Source organism: Carassius gibelio, chromosome A22, assembly GCF_023724105.1.
Source record: "Carassius gibelio isolate Cgi1373 ecotype wild population from Czech Republic chromosome A22, carGib1.2-hapl.c, whole genome shotgun sequence".
NCBI lineage: Eukaryota > Metazoa > Chordata > Actinopteri > Cypriniformes > Cyprinidae > Carassius > Carassius gibelio.
Genome location: NC_068392.1, coordinates 21798952 through 21805804, shown reverse-complemented (window position 1 = coordinate 21805804; position 6853 = coordinate 21798952). Strand labels below are relative to the sequence as shown.

At 33.2% G+C, this 6853-nt stretch overlaps 1 non-coding gene across 1 annotated transcript; it reads right to left on the bottom strand.

The window, feature by feature from the left end:
* Positions 1 to 5633: 5633 nt before the first annotated feature.
* On the bottom strand, positions 5634 to 5752 carry LOC127943733 (5S ribosomal RNA). The gene has a single exon (XR_008149884.1). It is a non-coding gene; the product is annotated as a 5S ribosomal RNA (ribosomal RNA).
* Positions 5753 to 6853: the final 1101 nt, after the last annotated feature.

The window sequence follows — 6853 nt, the reverse complement described above, 5'->3', positions numbered from 1 at the left end:
AATCAATTTTTCTCATTTCTCTAACCAATCATTCTGATCATTTAAATAGTCCCCCACAATTTTCCTTAACATCTTCATAAAATTGTCTAATTTTTTACATTTTAAAAACAAATGTAACACTCCTTCATCTTTTTCCATACATAATTTACATTTTGCATCTTGTGCTATTCCAATTTTTGCCAATTTCATTTCAGTCATTAAAACATTGTGTCTCAACAAGAAATCCAAATTATGCAGGGCGGGACTTTTAAACCTACATTTTACATTTTTCCAGATTTTTGTTACATCTAATTCACAAAAAGACCTTTCCCAAAAATCTGTTGCTTTTGGTCTTAAAAATACAAGATCACATAAACAAACATAAAACATTTTAAGAACACAGCCATTGAAAGGAATCTGTTCATCATTTCTTTTTAAAAAAACTCCAGGTTTCTCATTTCCTGTTTCTTCATCGTCAATGCTTTTAATCCACTGTAGTGGCACAGCTTCTTTTAATTTTATGTATTGCTCCTTAATCAGCTTTCTATTTTCTATATCTTCATTCTCTTCTAATATGTCTATAATTGCCTGTAAAGGTAAAAACCCAGGTTTTACCTCATATAAAATGTCTTTGACTTGTCTTAATCCTGCATAATACCATTTCTTATAAAAAATTGTATTACTATTCCTTAAAATCAATTTGTTTAAGAAAAGGGGCTGTTTCAATAGTTGCTCTCTTCCTTTAAACTCCACATGAACCTTCCCTTTAAAAACTTTCCATGCTCTTAAGACTTCTTTATAAAATTCAGGTATCTTCTCAAGCATATTATCTGTAAAATTCATCCACATAAAATCATCCCCCATTTTCCCACACTTATTTATAAAGAAACTCATAATTTTTTTCCATACCATATCATCATTATTCCAAAACTTTTTTACTGTCTTTATTCTCATACTCTTCATTCTTACCATTGGATCTATGAGTCTCAAACCTCCCTTTTCCACCTCCCCAATTATTGTGTCATATGCTATTTTTGCTGGCTTATCATCCCATAAAAACTTTAAAATATAAGTTTTTATTCTTTTGTACGCCCATGCTGGCAGACTAACCACACTTAAAATATACCACATCTTAGACAGGAATAAAGAATTTAGAACTAATACTTTCCCTTTTAAAAACAATTCTCTTTGTTTCCAAAAGTTAAGTCTTTTTTCCATTTTGCCTATAACCTCCTCCCAAATCAGGTCTCTTGTTTTCATTTCATCTTTCCCAAGTATAACTCCTAAAATCTTTAATTGGTTCTTCTGCTCTTTAAATTCCCATTGTCTTCCCAAAGTATCCACCTTCCCTATCCTCATATACTCAGTCTTTTCTTTATTGACTTTAGCTCCTGTTCCGCTACAATATTTTTCAAAAATTAACATTGCTTTTTCGATACTCTTTAAATCCTTTAAAAACAAAGTCGTGTCATCTGCATATTGGAAAATTTTTTGTTGCATTACACCATTTTCAACTAAAATTCCTTGTATTTGTTTTTCTTTATTAATTGCTATTCCTAATGGTTCAGCAACTAAAGTATAAAGTAATGCCGATAAAGGACAGCCCTGCCTTATAGACCTCGAAATTTCAATATAATCAGTTAAAAACCCATTTACTTTAATACAACTTAAAATGTCAGTATAGAAACATTTCATCCATGTTATAAAATTCCTCCCAAATCCAAATTTTTCAATTAAGTCAAACAAATATTTATACTCTACTCTGTCGAAAGCCTTTTCCAAATCTATGCTAATTAAATACCCTCCTTCACCTTTTTCTTTCATATACCACATTAAGTCTCTAATATTTGTTACTATGTCTGATATATCTCTATTTAAGACACCATATGCCTGATTTGTTGTTATGATGTTTGGAATCACTTTTTTCAGTCTGTTTGCCATGATCTTACCCAAAATCTTATAGTCAGTATTTAGCATACTCAACGGTCTGTAATTTTTAAGATGATCTTTATCTCCTTTATTCTTATAGATCATTTTTATCATTCCTGTCTTCATGCTTTCACTCATTTTTTTCTGCTTAAAAGTATCAGCAAATAAATTGTGCAGAATAGGTATTAAAACATGTTTAAAAACTTTGTAAAACTCAGATGTTAAGCCATCTAGTCCTGGACTTTTCCCATTCTTCAACTGGTCTATAACCTCTTCAATTTCCTCTTCATTTATATCCTTATCACACATTCTTTTATCTTCTTCATTTACTTGAACTTGAATTTGATTCAATAAATATTCTTCATCTTTCACATTTATATTATCTTTTTTAAATAAGGTAGTATAAAAATCCTTCACTTCTTTTAAAATACCTTGTTTTTCCTTCACAACTTTCCCATCTTTTAATATACTTTTGATCAATTCTGCATGTTTTCTTGATTTCTCAAACTCAAAAAAGAATTTTGTACTTCTTTCTCCCTCTACTGTATTTTTCGCTCTGCTTCTAATTTTAGCTCCCCTGCACTTTTCCTCCTCTATTTTCTTAAATTGTTCTTCTAAAAACACTATTTTTGTCACATCCATCTTTCCTTCAGACATCTTTTTCATTTCTTCTTCCCATTCCTTATTTAAAAATCTTTCTTTACTTTTCTTTGTCTTTTGCAATCTTTTTGAATATTCAATGGATATTTTTTTCATAACTTTTTTCAAATTATCCCACCACAAACTTTTTTCTTCATCATATAGAATATTGTTTATACTATTTATTATGACATTTTCTATTTCCATTTTGTAAGACTCGTTTTTTAAAAGTTCAGCATTTAAAACCCACACCCCTGGACCTCTCTCTACTCCACTAAAATCAATTATTACATTTAAAAAATCATGATCACTTTCACTGAACCTTTTATAAAATACTTTTGATATAAATAGTTCTAGCTGTCTGTTACATAAAACCAAATCAAGTCTACTTTGCTTTAATACTGTGTTCACAATTTGCCTTCTGGAATATTCTCTTTTTACTCTGTTTCTTTCCCGCCATATATCTAAAAATTTGTGTTTTTCCATCATTTTCTTTAATTCAGTTCTCCCCACATCTGATCTATATACCATATAATCCTCCACATCAATTCTTTCCAAAATAGTATTAAAATCCCCAATTAAAATTCCTTTTGTATAACCATCCATTAAAACATTTAAATTTTTAAAAAAGATGACTCTTTCTAAACGGTCATTTGGTGCATGAATTGTACATATCGTTAATTCTTCTTCTTTGCTTTTGACTTTAACTACTAACAATCTTCCTACATTATCTGTGAACATTTCTGTTGCTTTTTCTGTCACTCCCCTTCTAATTAAAATTGCTACTCCTTTTTTCCTGTTTGGGTCATTATTGTAAAAAAATTCTCCATCCCATATTTTCTTAAAACCATTAACAATGTCTTCATTCCATCCAGTTTCTTGTATACATATTATATCACTCTTCTTTGTTAAATAGAGTACATTTTCAAATTTAGTCCTAGTTGACAATCCTCTTGCATTGATTGACACTAGTTTCAACTGACTCATAAACAAAAAAAGAAAAATATAAATGCAAAACAAAACCCACATCACTTTTGTTCAGTCTCTCTCAAATCAACATCTTTTAAAGCAATTATCTCTACTTTCTTCTTCTTTTTTTCTTTAGATTCTCGTCTTATTCTTTGTCTTTCCAAGACCTTTTCAATGTATATTTGTCCTGTTGTTTTCCCTTTAGTCCCCCTGCTCAAAAAACTTTTTTTTCTCTCCCCAATGTCGCTTACCTCTTCCGGGATTGTATTATCCTTTGTTCCATTATTATCTTCTTTATTTACCATTGCATCCTGCTCCACATTTTTCACAGATTGTTGTAGTCCAGTCATCACTTTTTCTTCCCCATTCTGCTCATTCTCACTTGTTTCCTCTTCTTCTTCTTCCTCTTCTTCTTCCTCTCCTTCACTGCTCAGTACATCCTTTGTTAATCCACTTGTTTTTTGTGATGTATTTTCTTTATCAGCCTCCTCCAAATGCTCCACTTCATTATGCATCTCCATTTCCATTTCCTCATGTTCCTCTTCATCCGTTTCACATGCGCATGTTGGCAATGCCTTTCTGCAGCCTTGGCACCGCAGGGCTGTACAGTCCCGCGCATAATGCCCCTGCTCCAGGCATTCTCTGCATGTTAGTAGAGGGCAGTTATTTCTTTTCGTGTTCAGCACTTGAACATATTCTGCATATTTTTACTTGCTGATCATGAATGACTCTGAAGAACTGTATTCCTTCCTCTGTTTCAAAACTGGTGTTATATGGAAGGGACACCACGTCCTTAGGGAATTTGACTCGAATAAATCTTGTCCCATCTGCCACCATTGTCCCTGGGTAATAGCTCCTTCTCAACGGCAGTATCGGTGTAACTCCCCAGCTTTGCAGTTTTTGTAGTACATCCTTGTCATTGATATAATTTGGCAAACGTAAAAAAGAAACGACCCTCTCCATTTCACAAAGTTTGCTTATTTTACACATTTGTCCATTCAATAGTAGTCCATTCAATAAATTGTCACAGTCTAGTTGATTCTCCAATGTAAGCTCATACTCGAAGTCATTTTTTTTCCTTAGTCCATATAGTTTACCTTTTCCAGTAATGTCCTCAATAGCTTTAATTATCATGATGGCAGTTAGTTTTTCTGGATTTTCCACAGTCATTGTCAGTGTTGTTTCTTTCTTGTATTCCCTCTGATATTTCATTTTGTCTTTTAATCTATTTATCATTTCATTTCTCCGACATTCTTCTTGTCTCTTTTCTCCTTTTGTATCAAACTTTTCTTTACCTTGTGTAGTTGGTTGCTGTTCAGTGCGGCCTTTCTCCATTTCAGCTCCATTTCTTTTCCTTCTTGATACAACAGTTGCCCATGTTTCATTGTAATCCTTTCCATCGTTTTTCATAATCCGTTTTTCCAAAGTAGTGTCTCCTTCAAAATCATTGTTCTTTTCCTCAAAAACCTTGTCCAGATCTGATCCATTAGCTATTGTTTCCATCCTTGTTAAATAGCTTAGCCACAAAAAAAAAAAAAACACAAACAAACAAAATAAAATAGCTCAAACCCCAGACAGTTTAAAACTGCCCGGGGTTAAAACGACGTTAACAAAAACAAAATACTTCAAACTTTTTAACTTGATATTAAACAAAAACAAAACAAATGAAAAAAAATGTGGGAGAGCCTTTCTCTCCAACTGCAGCACAGTACTTCCTGTCAGACTCTCTAGCGCCGTCAGGTTGGTCTGGCCGTAAGCGAAGACTGCTGCAAAGAGAGGGCTATTTAAAGACCAGCCCATCTAATCGCCAGTACATTATATAAGTAGGAAAGAAAACCCAAAAGCTTAAAGCACCTGGTATTCCTAGGCAGTCTCTCATCCAAGTACTAACCAGACCTAAACCTGCTAAGATGCAGAGATCGGGCATTGAATCTATTTTTTTAGCAAAATTATTATGTACTAAGTGAAACATTTCCAAAAAGCTTAAAGCACCTGGTATTCCTAGGCAGTCTCTCATCCAAGTACTCACCAGACCTAAACCTGCTAAGATTCAGAGATGGGGCATTGACTCTATTTTTTGGCAAAATTATTATATACTAAGTGAAAAGTTTCCAAAAGGCTTACAGCACCTGGTATTCCCAAGTGGTCTCCCATCCAAGTACTAACCAGGCCCAAACCTGCTTAGCTTCCGAGAGCAGACGAGATCGGGCATAGCCAGGTTGGTATGGCCGTAAGCGAAGACTGCCGCAAAGAGAGGGCTATTTAAAGACCAGCCCATCTAATCGCCAGTACATTATATAAGTAGGAAAGAAAACCCAAAAGCTTAAAGCACCTGGTATTCCTAGGCAGTCTCTCATCCAAGTACTAACGAGACCTAAACCTGCTAAGATTCAGAGATCGGGCATTGACTCTTTTTTTTTTTTTTTTTTTGCAAGATTATTATATAAATCGTGAAATTTTCCAAAAGGTTTAAAGCACCTGGTATTCCTAGGCAGTCTCTCATCCAAGTACTAACCAGACCTAAACCTGCTAAGATTCAGAGATCGGGCATTGAATCTATTTTTTAGCAAAATTATTTCATACTAAGTGAAACATTTCCAAAAAGCTTAAAGCACCTGGTATTCCTAGGCAGTTTCTCATCCAAGTACTCACCAGACCTAAACCTGCTAAGATTCAGAGATGGGGCATTGACTCTATTTTTTGGCAAAATTATTATATACTAAGTGAAAAGTTTCCAAAAGGCTTACAGCACCTGGTATTCCCAAGCGGTCTCCCATCCAAGTACTAACCAGGCCCAAACCTGATTAGCTTCCGAGAGCAGACGAGATCGGGCATAGCTTTTTTTTTTTTTTTTTTTTTTTTTTTTATTAAAATTCTTTTACAAAAAATTCAATTCATTTACAACATTCCAGGGAACTCAATTTTACAATTCCTTAAAACATTTTGTACATTAACTGAGAACATTTTATAAAAAACATCCATTTTCCTTTCCATCTTACAATACACATATAACAGTTGCAAATATTCTTCTATTCTCTTTTTAAAATATCCCCATATGTCTATTTTACAGTCTTTGTTTCTCACTATGTTTCTTCTTTTCCATATCACATACTTCCCCATTGATATACATAGATTGACCACCTCCTTATTTGTACAATTTTCATTCAGTCCCATTATTATCAACTCATCCCAGTTTTGAATATCTTCCTTTTCTCTTAGTTGATTTATCAAACCTTTTAAAATCTTAAAAAATTCTTTCAATTCATCACAATATAAAAACAAATGTAAAAATCCTTCATCCTCTTTTTTACATACTTTACACAAAGCATTTTGTGTC